This window comes from Notolepis coatsorum (genome assembly GCF_963971535.1).
Source record: "Notolepis coatsorum genome assembly, chromosome: 18".
Taxonomy (NCBI): domain Eukaryota; kingdom Metazoa; phylum Chordata; class Actinopteri; order Aulopiformes; family Paralepididae; genus Notolepis; species Notolepis coatsorum.
The window spans coordinates 32,388,489-32,406,127 of record NC_140182.1 but is presented as its reverse complement, the minus strand read 5'-3'; the positions used below and the strand labels follow the sequence as shown (position 1 = coordinate 32,406,127).

At 43.1% G+C, this 17,639-nt stretch overlaps 1 pseudogene across 1 annotated transcript in view; it reads left to right on the top strand.

Moving 5' to 3' along the window:
• Window positions 1-1,235: 1,235 nt before the first annotated feature.
• The window catches only part of LOC311245309 (voltage-gated potassium channel regulatory subunit KCNG4-like), a 112,219-nt pseudogene continuing 95,815 nt past the window's right edge, over window positions 1,236-17,639 (top strand). Inside the window, exons 1-3 of the transcript XR_014621005.1 lie at window positions 1,236-1,584; window positions 6,766-7,019; window positions 9,803-10,190. The product of XR_014621005.1 is annotated as a voltage-gated potassium channel regulatory subunit KCNG4-like (transcript). The remainder of the gene's footprint in view (window positions 1,585-6,765; window positions 7,020-9,802; window positions 10,191-17,639) is intronic.

Genomic DNA, 17,639 nt, shown 5'->3' with positions numbered 1-17,639 from the left:
TTTCGAACGGTTAAGCTTAGGCCCTCTTTCGAACTGGTTAAGGTTAGAGTTTGGAATCAGGGCTGGTGGTCTAAAATGTTCAATCAATCAATCAATCAAAGCGGGGAACATAGAACCCGGGGAACATAGGACCCGGGGAACATAGACATGCTCCCCTCACAGTTGCACGAGGGTTTCGAACAGAGAAACGCTAGGGTTTGAAAGCTCGGCGTTGCTAATAAACATTTTAAATAATTTGTATAAACTTGTCAACACAGCTTTATTTCCGGCATTGGGTGCCTGATGCGCATGCGCTGTGATCACAGCGCAGGCGCACCAGGCAGCCAAATACGGAAATAACGCCGTTTTGAGCAGTGTTGACCAGTTTATAAAAATTCTTTAAAATGTTTATTAGCAACGCCGAGCTTTCAAACCCTAGCGTTTCTCTGTTCGAAACCCTTGTGCAACTGTGAGTACCTTTGAAATGTATCTGTGATACTTGTATAACGAACGGTTCGGTTAGAACCAGTCCTTCATAGTAAATCTAGGTTGGTTTCCCATTGAGGAGCAAGTGACTGTGGATTCACTCGGCCAAACCTTGTTGGCGTGCATCACAGTCACGAAAGGGGCTGTCTCTATTTCTCCTCACTTGGGGCATGTCCTCCTCCATCTATCTCTCGTTTCGCTCAAATTAAACATGCCCCCCCCCCTCTTCTATCCCTCTTTTTTCAATCACAACAGCTTAGTTGTCCTCGCTTCTCCTTTCTCTCTCTAACCCCAAGTGTAACCCTTAATTGTAACAGTGCCATTCTCTTTCTCTCTCTCTCTCAGGACTTGCACAACACCATGTGTCTCGGCCCCCCCTGATCTCATCATCGGCCGTCTCGATTCCCCGGACACCTCACCTCGACAAACCCGGCGCTAAACTTCAAAGTTGGATTACCCAGTTTTTATCTCGCCCCCGGGGGGACTGCGTAATTTTAATCCCCGGTCCACCAACCGATCCGGTCCTGGACATCTGATTACCCGCCAAGGTCAGGAGAAATGTTTCCTTGGAGCCTCGTCTCTCTGGACTAGTCCTTGGGGTCCTGCTGACCGACGACCCCTATGTTAAACGCCTGAGGAATTGGTTATTCTCTATTTTTTTGTCACTGGCTACTGTCCCCAAAGGCGGCGGGCGATACCATAGCTAGTTGGTCCTTCAGACACAAAGGAGCAGTGCTTTACGGGTCCCTGAGACCAAAAGACATTGGCAAGCAGCGCGTCCCTGGATGCCTTTGTCCTCATTTCATCAACCCATGGTCCAAGGAGGGACGGGTATTCTCTAGTGCCACTTTTAATGTAAACGGAAGATTATAGCACAAAAAAGGAGCGCTGCCCAGTTAGAGAGCCAAAGAGTGACAAAGTGCTGCCGCTTTCACACTCTCTTAGTCTTCTCTCCTCCCGGTCTGAGCTGCCCGTCGCAGAGCAGCGCACCACCCCCCCCATGCCGCCATGCCCATCATCAGCAATGCCAACCAGGACTTCAGCAGCAACCTGTCGCTCAGCGATGACAGCAGCCTGGACCGCATCTTCACGGAGATCCCAGAGACTGAGACCATCAAGGTACGGTAGGAACTTCGGGAAACACTTAATTATTATGAAATGGTTGTGTAAATACTGTGAGTGGACAGGTGAATCGGTCTGTGGTGAAGATGGTGCAGAAACCTTCACTGATTGACTGACGAACCCACGTCGTAGAGTAAATGGTAAATGGCTGCTTTTTTATATAGCGCTTTTATCCAAAGCGATTTACAATTTGTTCCTCACATTTTACCCATTCACTCACACATCCACACACCGACGGCAGAGGCGACCATGCAAGGTGCCAACCTGCTCATCGGGAGCAATTAGGGGTTAAGTATCTTGCTCAAGGACACATCGACACGCTGCCCGGGAGGAGCGGGAATTGAACCGGGAGCCTCCAGATTGCCAGACGACTGCTCTACCTCCCGAGCCACTGTCGCCCCCTGTGACAGTGACAATAGGACGTTTAATCTATGAAAAATAATAATTATGAATTTATTATAATTATAAGATGTACAAGTGAGCCGCCATCTTGTAAATATGCATTTAATCTCTTCACACGCACATACACACACGCATAGAGGTCTTACTAACTACGGCGATTCTTTCATTTTAAATTTTACATTTCAAACCTTTACTTACCCTCATTTACAGTCACGTCAAGAAAAACATAGAATTACACAGCATATAAAATCATAACAATAAGACAACAAGACAAGGCAAAGAGCAAGGATAACAAACCAATTAAAACACATACTGTACAACGTGATTGACAAAGGTTGGACATCAAGGTTTTAAACTCTGCAACAGAGAGTCTCAAGCTTTAATGACTGTTGGAGTTTATTCCATGAGCTAGGGGCATCGTAGTGAAATGCAGATTTACCCTGTTCTGAGCAAACTCGGGGGACCTTGTGGCTGCAATTCTGAATGGAGCATTCTTGTCACAGAAAAGGTACAATGCACATACAGTATTTAACATGTTCTCAGTGTTGGGACAACCCCTCATTCTGGAAAAACAATGCAAAACACAGGAAAGGACATTTTCACAATAGGTCCCCTTTAAAAGAAACATAGAAATAATATAGGTTAAGAAACTAACAGCAAACTATGGTGGACAAATGTTTACACAATGATTAAAGATATGAAAGTACAAGTCACTATGGAACTCAATGTGGAACTTTATTGTAGTCTAGCTTTTAATTTCCTTTGCTTATAAAATTCTAACATTTTGAGGGTTAGGGTTAGGAATCATCTGTGGTTATTCTTAAAGGACCGTTCCAGTCCTGGAGTTCCAAGTAATTCTTGGAATGGTAGAGAAATCAAGGCGCCCTTCTTTTCTCATCATCTTTGACCATTTCTGAAGTAGTTATTTTCTGCCGATTCACCACTGCCATTGGCTTCCTATCCAGTGTATCTGTGTGGCAATGTGTCTTAAACACTGCATCAATTGAAGAAAGTCACCACATTTGACAAAAATGTCATGCTGACATATTATGTGTGACATCTTTTGTAAAATGTTTTTCCATCGTGATACATGGTAATAAAGTATCTGAGGAAGAATTAATATTATTCCTTTTTAGAAACAGTATTAACTCAATCAGCGCCGCAGCGATATGCGTGATGTGTTGTTAACAGGCCGACGCTCTAAAATATAGGTATACGTGGCGGTGTTTGCAGGGCTATAACTATATTCTATATTATAGCTATGGATACAATACTATGGCCCATTTGACATCGACTATCTATCATTCAATATGTGTTAAAGAAATAATTTCTTCATCCATACATTCCCGTTTTATACCGTGGTGAATATGACTATAGTTTAATTTAGAGTAATCCTGTCTAATCCCAGAAAACTACGCTATGCAGCAATACGTGCAATTCACTAAAAACTTTGCCATTTCTAGCCTGTACATGCTACTATTTCGAAATCACATCTATATTATCGGTATTATGTTTCATCATGAATGCATGAAAGGGTGGTGTGGGATATTGTGGATATCCTGAAGAATGTTCTCAGTCAACCGAGGTTCAGTTAATAACAAGGTTTATTAACCAGACAGATAGAAATATACATAGTAGTTAGAGAGAATGGCTGAGGGGCTCGCCCCAGGTGATCAGCTGAATTTACCCAGGTAGAGACCAGGAATGCTGTCGGGAGGAGCCCTATATAGTTAAAAGGGGGGGAGGTGGTCCCATTTGATAGGTCAAATGGGTGGGGGGGGGGGGGGGGACACACAGGATAGGGGACAAAGGGGAGGGGAGGGGGGGTGTCTTTACATGAGAGTTGGGGAATCAATATATTATTCCACAGTGGGTAGTTTTTTGATGCTTTGATCGTCACCAACGGCACACGTTGTGGAGTAACGTTACACACATATATTGTGATCGAAGTGAAGTCATGGTTAGATCACAGCAGGATTGATACCATATACCTTCACTAGAATGTACCCCAAAAAGAATATTCCATTTATCTGATTGCAAGTCCCAGTATTGGTGTCGATCGTGTCGCCAACATAATCCGCCACACATCATGCACCAGGAGCATTTCACGCTTCTCAATCTGATCATTATAACCGCTCCCCTTGCCCGACCAATACAAATCTGACCAGAGATTTTTGATCGACGCACAGGCCAAGATATAATGTTTCAAAGGGTGCTCGATACTGCCACCTGGGTGGATGCAGCCGGTATTTCACTTTGGCATTCTCAGGATGATTCCCCATGTTAACCCAGATGTATGTGTGCCTGTAATGAAATATCGAATAAAAGAAATAACGATGAAAACCCGACTATACTGGCACTGAACGGTTGGCGAGTTAACCCGACTATCATCGGGTCCGGCGCTGATTGAGTTAAGGAACAATAGAGCAACCTTTCAGCGGAGAAAAATAACACTTTTCAGAAAAATAAATGGACCTCAGATGTTAGCATGGTGTTTTAGTCAGATGTTAGCATGGTGTTTTAGTCAGATGTTTGCATAGTCAGATGTTAGCATGGTGTTTTAGTCAGATGATAGCATGGTGGTTTAGTCAGATGTTAGCATGGTGTTTTAGTCAGATGATATCATGGTGGTTTAGTCAGATGTTAGCATGGTGTTTTAGTCAGATGTTAGCATGGTGGTTTAGTCAGATGTTAGCATGGTGTTTTAGTCGAGATGTGGTGACTTTCTTCTTCTATGTTCACCGTGCAGACATGCGAGAAGAAGACAAATCTTCATGAATCCAAGGCATCACATGGTGATAATTGATATACACATGATAATCTTTAGGTGAAGGGGTCCTTTAAGGATTGCCACTTTAAGACACATGTTCAGATACAATGGAAGCCCATGGTAGTAGGAATTGGCAGAAAATAACTATCCAGTAATGGTAAGATTAGGAAAAAGGGCACCTTGGTTTTGTATCAAGGCATGAATGACTTTGAACTTTGAAGTATTGAGTTCTACATTTGGATCCTTCATGACAAGGTTTAGTTTCTGCTTCTGTGAAGATCTTCTGTGGAATATTTGTCTGCATCTCCGTCTGTCTTGGTTTCCCTCACGTCAGAGTTTCTCTTCAGATCACTTATTCTGTTTAAACTGGCTTTGATTTGTTGTCTTCCTCTAAACCTCTACTTGTTCATGTTGTTAGTGTGCTACAGTGTTAGTGCCTTGCTCAGAGGGTCATGCACTCATACCCATTGAGCCACACAAGACAAAAGAAAGCTATTTACATCTTCTAAATTATAAGAATAAATAAGGCGAAAGAAACCTATTTACATCTTCTAAAATTATTCCTGTCCTGCGTCTGTCGCATAAATCAGCCCACGGTGCTCCAGGTCATAAAGTTTGGGTTCCGCTAAACAAAGTCAAAGTCATAGGCTAAGTTTATTCGTCACATACACAATATTATACAATACATACAATATACAATATTATGTACAATGGCAGTGAAATGTGCCATCCTGTGCGTACATCAAAAAAGAAAAATAATAACTCTATTAAAGGGGCACATCCAAAAACTCTTAAGCAGTCATTTTGTTTGACAGTTATTGAGAGTAAATTAGTTTGAATATGGCCACCTGTGATGTCAACGTGGGACATTGGATCCTTATGTTCTGTTAATTACAGCACCATGAAATGATGTAGATGAAAAAAAGCAATGCCTCGTCTTATAGGGACTGCTAACCTTATCATTTAATTGAGCTGTAATTAAACACAACGCAAGGATTAAATGTCCCTGATGACATCACTGGTGTCCCTATTCAAACTCACTTACTCTCAATAACTGTCAAACTAAATGAACGTGTGCAAAACCGCTTCAAGCTTTTTGGACGTGCGTCTGAGATGATGTGCAAAATAAATCAGCATTGTTTTTGGGTGAAGTGCCCCTTTAACCCTTACCACACTACCGAAGGTTAACCTTTCACTACCACACTCACTACCACACTGCAGACGGTTAACCGTCTGCAGTGTGGTAGTGAAATGGTTAACCTTCGGTAGTGTGGTAGTGAAATGGTTAACCTTCGGTAGTGTGGTAGTGAAAATGGTTAACCTTCGGCAGTGTGGTAGTGAAAAGGGTTAACCGTCGGTAGTGTGTTAGTGAAAGGGTTAAACCTGCGGTAGTGTGGTAGTGAAATGGTTAACCTTTGGTAGTGTGGTAGTGAAAGGGTTAACCTTCGGTAGTGTGGTAGTGAAAAGGGTTAACCTTCAGCAGTGTGGTAGTGAAATGGTTAACCTTCAGTAGCGTGGTAGTGAAAGGGTTAACCTTCAGTAGTGTGGTAGTGAAATGGTTAACCTTCGGTAGTGTGGTAGTGAAAGGGTTAACCTTCGGTAGTGTGGTAGTGAAATGGTTAACCTTCGGTAGTGTGGTAGTGAAATGGTTAACCTTCGGCAGTGTCGTAGTGAAAGGGTTAACCTTCGGCAGTGTCGTAGTGAAAGGGTTAACCTTTGGCATTGTGGTAGTGAAATGGTTAACCTTCGGTAGTATGGTAGTGAAAGGGTTAACCTTCGGTAGTGTGGTAGTGAAAGGTTTAACCTTCGGCAGTGTCGTAGTGAAAGGGTTAACCTTCGGCATTGTGGTAGTGAAATGGTTAACCTTCGGTAGTGTGGTAGTGAAAGGGTTAACCTTCGGCAGTATGGTAGTGAAAGGGTTAATAAACGAAGTAAAACTCAACAAACAACGTAGAACACGCCTCTCAGAGATCAACAAGCATCTCGTTTCTGTCCTCACCCCGCAGGGCGTTTACTACCAGAGGGCTCAGTTCATCCGGCGACCGGAGGACCTGCTGTCTGTCGACCACGGCCTGCTGGCGGTGATCAACGTGGGGGGGAACCGCTACACCTTCCCCTGGAGCACCCTGGAGCTGTTCCCCCTCACGCGGCTGGGGCGGCTGAGCGGCTGCCGCTCCCCGGAGGACAGAGCCCGGGTGTGTGACGACTACGACGAGGCCCACAAGGAGTTCTTCTTCGACCGGTCGCCGTCTGCGTTCAGGTAGATATATCATCATCAACCTTTATTTATTCTCGAAATTACAATTGAGGTCACCCTCATTTTCAATGTAGTCGAGACTTTACAGACATTTCAATGCACACATTTCTACAATATAACAATAATAAATATGAATAACTATCTACATAGTACTCAGTCCAGAGTGCACCACAGCAATTAGTATAAAAAAAGTAACATTGCATAAACTTCAGACATAAGAATAGGTATAAAAGACAATAAAAGTAGTGCAATGTAGATGTGCAGATTTAAGAATAGGCATAAAATAAGTACAATAGTACAATGTCGCTCGAAAGCATGTGAACCCCCCCGGAACAGTCAGTCCCCCGAACACCTCACACATCAATCCCTACCACATCCCCATCCAAGACACACCCCCTGATAAAGGACGCCATATATGAGCGTCGATACTGGGGGGGAGACCAGGATTGGACACAGGGGTTGATACTGCAAACGGGCTGGATAACCTGGTCAGGAAGGCCAGTAACGTGGTAGGGGTGGAGCTGGACTCTCTAGCGGTGGTGGCGGAGAGGAGGAGCCTTGCTAAGCTCCATGCCATCAGGGACAACCCCTCCCACCCACTACACACAGACTTGGCTGACAGGAGGAGCACGTTCAGTGCTAGACTAAGACTCCCGAGATGTAACACTGAACGGCACAGGAAGTCCTTCATTCCGACAGCCATCACACTTTATAATGCATCACTGTGCCTCACTGCATCACTGAGCACAGGGTGACAGTACTATATTCCTGGACTTTTACTTTTACTTTTAAACCAACATACTGTAGTAAAAAAACAATTACTGTATATTTCTGTATATTTTTACTGTATTCTTTTTTATATTAGAATGTATCCCGGACCGTATTTTATTCTTAGGCTTATTTGTATTCTTATTCGTGACTTTTGTTTTTGTCTACCTAAATGTTTACTGTTTACTGTGAGCGATTTGTAGTGCCAAATTTCCCTCGGGATGAATCAAGTATTTCTATTCTATTCTATTCTATATCGGAAGGGGGATATCCACCCTAAAACAGAATGTACACTGTGTTGTTCTGGTGATAGTTAAAGGGGCACTTCACCAAAAAACATCCCAAGTTTCAAGTTTGCTTTTATTTGTCACGTATATAGTACAGTACATTACAGTGAATTGCTTGGTTCTGTATGAGCCCCTGAGAATGTGCTTCATACAGTAAAATAAGTAAGTAAAAGAGGAATAAAGTCCCAACACTGTATAGTTGTACTGTTACTATACACAGTAAAAATGCAGACAATGAGGTACAACACAAAAATGAGGTATGGATGTAGTGCAAATCTCTTTAATAAATAGATAAAATATGGTGTAGTGTTAAAGCGTTTAATTTAGTGTGACAGTTATTGAGAGTGAATGAGTTTGAATGTGGTAACATCGGGGATATTGAGTCCTTGTGTTAATCACAGCTCAGTGAAATGCTATGTCCCTAGAAGACAAGGTATAGCTATTTGTTCAACTACATAATTTCATGGAGCTGTAATGAACACAACACAAGGATTCCATGTCCCCGTCCCTGATGACATCAGGTGGGCGTATTCAAACTCATTTACTCTCAATAACTGTCCAACTAAAACTAAACTGTTTACTCATTTACTGTGAGATGATGTGCAAAATAAATCAGCGTTGTTTTCTGGTGAACTGCCCATTTAAGTCAATATCTATAAACGGAAATTCAATACTTTTAGGGCATCAATTGAATTGCCTCAATGCTATTGCGTTTCGATGAATACCGTGTCATACGATACCACATTTAAATACCTACAGTAAGTAGTCAGTGAACCAGTGAGCATGTTTGTTACTTATATATAACGTATAAGGCGGCACGGTGGCACAGTGGTTAGCACTGCTGCCTCACAGCAAGACGGTCCTGGGTTCGAACCCCAGCAGGGGGCCTTTCTGTGTGGAGTTAGCATGTTCTCCCTGTGTTCGCGTGGCTTTCCTCTGGGTACTCCCGTTTCCTCCCACACCATAAAGACATGCATGGTAGGCAGGGACTACAGATGAAAACTAGCTCATTAACTAATTCTGGCACATTTACATTGATGTGGAAACTGAAGATGTTGATTAATGTGCACTGTCCCTGGGTAATTTTTTTTTTTACAAATAAACTTAAAGGAACGTGCCAACTTTTGGGGAAATTTGCTTATTTGCCATCTATCCTGGAGTTAGACAAGCAGATACATACCCTTTTATTCTCTGTGCATGCATTAGGCTTAGGGAACAGCCGCACTGTTAGATTAGCTTAGCGTCATTCACTGGAAGTAGGTGTGCCAGTGTAGCCTAGTTCCCAACAGTCACAAAATACATTCCAAAACGTTCCTGTAAACATGTTGTGACCTGTGTATTACCACGTAATTTTTTTAAATTATAATTAAACATTTTAGTTTTCTAAGCAGATCTATTTTTTGCCGAAACCACTGCTGCCCGGGCGCAGTGATCTCATCACCTTAAAACCCCCATTTTTCAAAAACCAACAGGGCTTTTGAGGTGATAAAATCACTGCGTGGTGCAGCTGTTCCCTAAGCCTAATGCATGCACAGAGAAGAAAAGGGTATTCTGCTTGTCTAACTCCAGGGTAGATGGTAAATAAGCTAATTTCCCAACAAGTTGGCGTGTTCCTTTAATTAAGGCTAGTGATTGGCCGATTCCTCTGTAACAAAAGCCCCCGATTATCCCACGCGACACACGCACGACGCTCATAACATGTTGCCCGTCGACCCCCCCCCCCCACACCAGGGTCATCCTCAACTACCTGGCGGCGGGGAAGCTGCGCATCCTGCGCGAGATGTGCGTGCTGTCGCTGCACGACGAGCTCATCTACTGGGGCGTGGAGATGACCTACATGGAGCGCTGCTGCAAGCGCAAGATGTACACGCGCATCGAGGAGGCCAACGAGCGCGAGCGGCAGGAGGAGGAGCGGCGGCAGAGGAACGCCATGCAGCAGGCGCCGCCGGAGGAGAGCCGCTACCGCCGCACCATGATCTGGCTGCGGGACATGGTGGAGAACCCGCAGTCCGGCCTGCCGGGCAAGATCTTCGCCTGCCTCTCCGTCATCATGGTGGCCATCACCGTCGTCAGCCTCTGCATCAGTACCATGCCCGACCTGCGGGAGGAGGAGGACAGGGTGAGTCGGACGAGTGCGTTTGCGTGTGTGTGTGTGTGTGTGCGTGTGTGTGTGCAGGGATTCACTAAAAACTTGGAATCTCATATACCACGTTCCAATGAGCGCTTAAGGTGAGGGAGTGAGGTCCAATGATGTTTAGGTTAGGGTTAAGGTAGAGGCTTGGTGCATACAAGGAGAAAAAACTTGGAATCTCATGTACCACGTCCAATGAGCGCTTAACCCTTTCACTACCACACGACAGAGGGTTATCCCTTTCACTACCACACTACACAAGGTTATCCCTTTCATTACCACACTACAGACCGTTAACCATTTCACTACCACCCTACAGACCGTCTGTAGTGTGGTAGTGAAAGGGTTAACCTTCTGCAGTGTGGTTGTGGAAGGGTTAACCCTTTGTCGTGTGGCAGTGAAAGGCTCAACCTTCTGTATTGTCGCAGTGAAAGGGTTAACCCTTTGGTAGTGTGGTAGTGAAAGGGTTAAGGTGGGGGAGTGAGGTCCAATGAGGTTTAGGTTATAAGGTAGAGGCTTGTGCATACATGAGATACCAAGTTTTTAGTCGGCTCTGTGTGTGTGTGTGTGCGTGTGCGTGTGCGTGTGTGTGCGTGCCTGTTAACAGGGAAGTGGTGTAAGTGGTGTGAGATGGCTGTCCTCGACCCCATGACCCTGGGGAGTGCAGTGGTGAGGATGAGGCCTGTAGAGGATGTTCAGTTCAAAGTCAAAGTCTTTATTTGTCATGTAAATAGACACATCAGACCAGTAGCTACAATGATTTTCTTTAAATTCTTCTGCTACCGTAGTCGTATTGTAGTACTGTACAGGGCAGCTATTGATAAAGCTATTGATTACTTAGGGCCCAGGGAGTCCTTACAGAGGCCCTGTGTGCCTGTGTGTGTGTGTGTGTTTTGTGTATGGGGGGGTGCTGTGGTCTATATACACCATGAGAATAACTCTGAGAGCAGACAATGAAGTTATTCTCTGAGAGTGTTGGCGTTGAGCGTGTTCTTCCTTGGGGTGGTTTATATAGAACTGGGGAGTCAGGTGATTTATTTCAGGTCTTTTAAGACCCGCCTGGTTCCCGACAACATTTTTGTCTATTACCATAGTGGTTTCTCAAGGTAGCGGGTTTAATATGATTCCACTTATTCGATTGGTCTGACATTTCACGGTAGCAGTGTTGAGCAGGGCCGTGCAGAGAGCCTTTAGAGGGGCAGGTGCTCACATTTTAAAAAGGGCACAACATGTATCATAAATCAGCTGACAGACGGGCAAACGTGAGGCGAGATGCTCGGTTTGCGCTAGATTTCTATTGGCTAACGGGCCCCTCATTCCATGAGGGAGGGCAACGCGTCGTGCAACATAACAGAAAACCATGCACCTCAGACAGACAGGCTTTCAAATATTTATTTTTATTTATAATATTATTAATTGTTAACCCTTTCACTGCCACACTACGAAACAGTTAACCCTTTCACTGCAGCAATACACATAAGGTTAACTCTTTCACTGCCACACAACAGCAGGTTAACCCTTTCACTACCACACGACCACTGTCGTGTGGCAGTGAAAGGGTTAAACTTATTCTTGATGAGGACCATTACAAAAACAATTATAATAATAATAAAAAATGTAATAAAAGCCTTGCCAAAAATTGGGCAAAAAAGTGTTTGGGCACCCAAAGCCCCCCCCCCCCCCTCTGCACATGCCTGGCTTTGAGCATAATTAAACGAGATCTGCATATTTACATTTAGGGGTACAAGACTGTGTACCTAATGCAATTTAATCTCGACTAGGGATGCTCGATATTGGCTTTTTTACCGATACCGATATACCGATATTTTCCAACTCTTAATTTCCGATACCGATATCAACCGATATCAACCGATACCAATATATGCAGGGTTTCCCCTGCCAAAAAACTGAATTATTTCAGGTAATTATAACATTACATATGTCTTGTTGTGGAATTAACATAACAGTATGCATACTTTTGACAATAAATAAAATCAGAATTTGTTCTTACTTGCTTGCCTGGGTAAATAAAGGTTATAGAAATGTAAAAAAAAAAAATAATAATAATAATAAAAAAAAAATTGAAAACCGATACAGATATTTTCCGATATCACATTTGAATGCCAATATCGGTAGGCCGATAATATCGGACATCCCTAATCTCGACTCATTTACAGAGGCATATAGGTACCTATACCGTAGTTAATGAGTAAAGATTATGATATAAAATATTTACCTTTTATTGGTTGTAACAGTATACAAATTTAATAATATATAGGCCTACCTCTGTCAAAGATCATGAACCTACACAATACGGTTTGACTGTAATGCTTATTTACTTTACTTTACTTTACTTTACATACGTAACCGTCTGTAGTGCGGTAGTGAAAGGGTTAATCTAGTTTTGATCTAGGTGGCTATAATGGGGGGGGGGGGGGATAACAGGTGGAACCTCACTCCTCAGTACTATACACCACGACCAATGTGTGTGTGTGTGTGTGTGTGTGTGTGTGTGTGTGTGTGTGTGTGTGTGTGTGTGTGTGTGTGTGTGTGTGTGTGTGTGTGTGTGTGTGTGTGTGTGTGTGTGTGTGTGTGTGTGTGTGTGTGTGTGTGTGTGTGTGTGTGTGTGTGTGTGTGTGTGTGTGTGTGTGGCGTGGAGGGGTGATGGATTGGGGCACTGGGACGAATCAATGACTGTCTGACAGCTATGGTGTGGCTGCTTCCCCCGACGGAAGCGCGCATCCATGTGCATTTTTCTCTTTGCGTGACGTGAGATTGCTTTAGGCCTTGATACATAACGGGTAACATTTCGAGGCAGAGAAGATGGCTGGTACATAGCTTTAGGTGTGGGGTCGGGATCAGAACATTTCAGTTCTGACATATAATTGTCTGCAAAATGTCAACGTCGTATACTGCCTTAAAATGTTAATGCTATTTATCAAGGCTTTTTACGAGTGGAGTAAATTGAATTGAACTTTATTTGATTGGTGTCCCTTTACAGGAAAACGGTACTCATCGTCGCAAGGTACAGTACCCATGATACAATGTAGCATCCAGAAGAATGCAGTGCATATACATAAATGGTTATGATACAGACACTTAATACATAATAATAATAATACATAGGGGGATACAACCAAAGACCCTCATCAAACTCAAATTTCTTTGACTTTGAATCCTATTCTGATACGATCATTTCGAACAATTATGATACAAATAAACTGTGAAAATGAAGAAAAGGAAAGTGGAGGGAATCAACTAAAGCTGCACTTTTTGACATCAAGATCAATCTTTCGCATAACTTTGGCTAGGGGTGTAGCACACAATGGTCTCATTTATCAATATTTCGGTTGATTAAGTTCCGTGACACAATTTACTTAAAAAACACTAACCAGGCGTGCCGGCTGTTTTCGGAGGACTCATTAGCATTTTCTAAGTGGATATTTCTTTTTTTTGTATATTGTATATTTAAAAAGCACTCTGTGTATTTGAGGCTTGGTAAATGAGGCGTGTGACAATAGGCAGTGTCCTGAACGTACCGGAGTTTGCAGGGAGACAGCTGTGAAGGAGAACTGCCATACGAATGCATAGATCACTGATAACTATTGATAACTACAGCTGGCATGTATGTGTCCCGATGTGTGTTGTTGTGTGCTACTGTGTGTGTGTGTGTGTGTGTGTGTGTGTGTGTGTGTGTGTGTGTGTGTGTGTGTGTGTGTGTGTGTGTGTGTGTGTGTGTGTGTGTGTGTGTGTGTGTGTGTGTGTGTGTGTGTGTGTGCGCGCGCGTGCGCGTGTGCGCGTGCGTGCGTATCAGAAAGAGAGAGCGAGACATACAGGTATAGAGAGGTGGAGAGGAGAGAGAAATAGAGAGAGAGGGAATTGAAACAGCCTTTAATGAATGAGACTGTGTAATTTATTCCTCCAGTGTTTTCATGCTGAGAGACACAGTTGGGGATCATAAAGCAAAGTGATCAATAGTGTTTCCAGAAACCACTCACTGATCAACAAGGAAGGCTAATTTGCAACAGCAGTTATGCTAACTTTATTACCAGCAAACCAATGCTGTTGCTAGGAAGTTGATTGCCGCTCTCTTTCTCTCTCTGTTTCTTTATCTATCTCTCTATCTCTGTCTGACTGGCTTGCTCTCTGTCCCTCTCTTTCTCTCTCTGTCTTTCACTCTCTGTCTGTCTGACTGTCTCTCTCTGTCTGACTGTCTCTCTCTCTCTCTCTCTCTCTCTCTCTCTCTCTCTCTCTCTCTCTCTCTCTCTCTCTCTCTCTCTCTCTCTCTCTCTGAAAAAGGGAATCGATGCTGCTCAGGGTGGATTAACTTTATGAGATTTTCAGCCGATTTAAATGAGATTGAATTTGAATATCTCTCATCATAGTCACCCGCCCTGATCGATGGCGTAGGCTACATGGCAACTCCGGTTACTGGTTCAGGAAAGCATTCTCAATGCTGGTTTTTGGCAGGCTCCTTGCTTATAGACGCTGCATTACATGACAGGCTTCCCGGGAATGATGAGCGAAAAGTGGGGTAGGGATATGAGCGGTGCACTCGGGTCAGGTTTCTGACGCTGAAATGTCTGACGGAAGGTGCTGTTCGGAGCTGCGAGTCCAAGGCAATTTTCATTAGTTACTAGTCCAGTTAAAAAGCCTTTAGTACATCAATGAACAGTGCACATCGGGGATTTCTTTATTTGTGTGTAACAGGTTTAATGATCTTAAGTGTTCATTGCATAAGCCAGTGTATAAAAGGCTTTCGAACTAGACTAATATTAAGAGCGCCATGGACCCTCTTTCTTGTCGGTTATGAAGGGGTGTTCTCTGAACTTCTAATGTATTTGTGCTTCTATTATATTCATTTTGGCTCCTACTCTGCTTATTTTGGGCTACTGTACAGTGTTGATGAGGAACTACTTTCATTTAGGGCTGGGCGATACGGCCTCTAAATGATTTCGCGAAATGTTTTGGCCATATCACGATACACCAGGGCTATTCAACTGGCGATTTGATGAATTTGACATGTCCAGAGAATTGATGCATTTTGTGAGCAACCCATTTGCCAATGTAGCTGCTATTTCCACAAAAGGACAAGAGTTCCTTGCATCACTTCACATTGATGAAGGTCTCCTGCAACTTGAAATAATTGACATGCAAGCATCATCTGCTCTGAAGCAGGCACTTGAGAATGAATCCACCACAACATTTTGGATAAAGTGTATTCATGTCAAGACATTCCCCAAATAAAAACGCTGGCAATATCTGCGCTAACAATGTTTGGCTCAACATACACCTGTGAATCCAGTTTCTCTCACATGAATGCCATTAAAACAAGCAACCATGCCTCCTTGACAAATGAGCATTTGCATCACTGTTTGCGGTAGCCCTCACTTCCTATGAACCCTCTTTCTCTGCCATTGCCCAGTCAAAGAAGTGCAATCGCTCTCATTAGATGTGTGTATGTAGGCTAGGCCTGTCTGCCCCCCACCCCCCTGATGTTTGAGAGTTAAGAGTCGACAATAAGTGCTAATAAGATGCTGTGATTTGCTGTTGTTGCACAGACATGAAGCACTTTTTCATAAGCTCAGCTGCACTATAAATGTGTTTTTTGTTCAAGTGTTGATGTTAGAATGTTCAGATGCACATCATGCACTTGTTTGTTTTTTATTTAATTTTTATATTGAAATGTTGAAGAGGAGATGTTGCAGTTGTTGCACAGTCATAAATGAAGCACTTTTTGCAGGAGATGTTGCAGATGTGGCACATAAATGAAGCACTTTTTTTGAAAAGTATACTACTTTTGCAATGTAGTTAAAGGGGAACTATCTTATAAATGGCCTTTTTCAGTGTTTAGCATTGTTTCCTAGCTATGTGGACTTATATTAATATGATCTATGTCTCTAATTCTCATATTGGCGCATTCTTCCAATTCTCCTCTCACAATATTCACCCTCACTGAACTGAGTCATCTGAAAATGTGCTGATTTGTGATGTCAGAGAGACACCGCTGCATGATAATCAGCTGAGTTTCCACACAGTGCCCACTGTGGTTGGAGCCCAGGCTCAAACGGCTTAAGATCTTGAGGTAGAAAAATGCTGTTTTTGAGTACTTGATTAGAAATACAAAACAATGAATTAAAAAAGAAAAAATTACAGAGGTGTTCCATAAACCCACAGGAATTGTGTAAAAGTGCCCCAAATAGTGAAAGAAATAGTAAAATAGTTCCCCTTTGGGGAGCTCCAGTAGCTCACCGCATATCTCGGCGCTATTTCTGCGTCGGGGAAAACCGTGCTCGTCACGGATCTGGGGACACGAGTTCGATTCCCGGACCCGCCGTCATTTCTCAGAATGTCTTCCCCTGCTCTACATCCCGTTTCAACCTGTTTCTGTCGGTCATACTTGACCAGAAAAGCGATAAACGCTAAAAAATAAAGTAAAAAAAAGAAAAAAATAGTTCCCCTTTAAATAAAAGTTGTGAAAATGTGGTTGCGTGTTGTGTCAAGTGTACATATATTCATAGCACGGGGAGGCGCCGTGGCAGTCCGGCCCCTGGCCCCTTGGGTTTCTGACAATGTGGCCCCCTGAACAATTTAGTTGAATAGCCCTGCGATACACAATATATATCGCAATATTTTGACATTTCTCTAAACTAAAGCACTTAAAATGCTTGATTTAACCCTTTGATGCATACAGGCACGCCAATATGATGATTATAATAGTCCCTGCAACATATGTTTGCATTAAACCATGAAGATGCTTAAAAAAATTATTAAATGAAAATGTACTAAGAGTAGTCTACTGTCACACACATACATCTTTTTATTTAAAATGTTTTAAATAACATCTAAGACAATTTATATAAAAACTCTTGGGGTTGTTTTAGGTTTGCGTTTGAGCGTCTAAGTTGCCGTAGTTGATGATGTGTGTGGGTTTGGCTAAAGTGGATAGAAAACACAGTTGCTGTTTGAGCGTCTAAGTTGCCGTAGTTGATGATGTCACACTAGGAAGTCAACACATGAACACACAGAGTTGGAACCTGGAGGGAGCCCGATGCATGAAGCGATATAAAGGAACGAATAGCCAATACATGTGAAGTTATCTTTCAACCTCTGTTGTCAAGCCTCGTCAATATAACCCCCCCCCCCCCCCCCCACCCTTTCCTCACTAATGGAACTGGTGTCGTGGAGTCACATTAGCCCGTTGTTCGCGTCAATTCAATTGCATGTCATTGAAGGTCCGTGCTGGTCTGTGTCTAGTGAAATGAGAGGAACGCTAAAGCAAGTCTCATCTCAGCCGTGGCGGCTTAGAAACTGACGTGACAACATATACTCCATGTTCACGATATAGTAATTTACTACATCTCATGTAGAACAAGCCGCGATACATCGAGTATACTCGATATATCGACCACCCCTACTTTCAATGTATTTTACTGA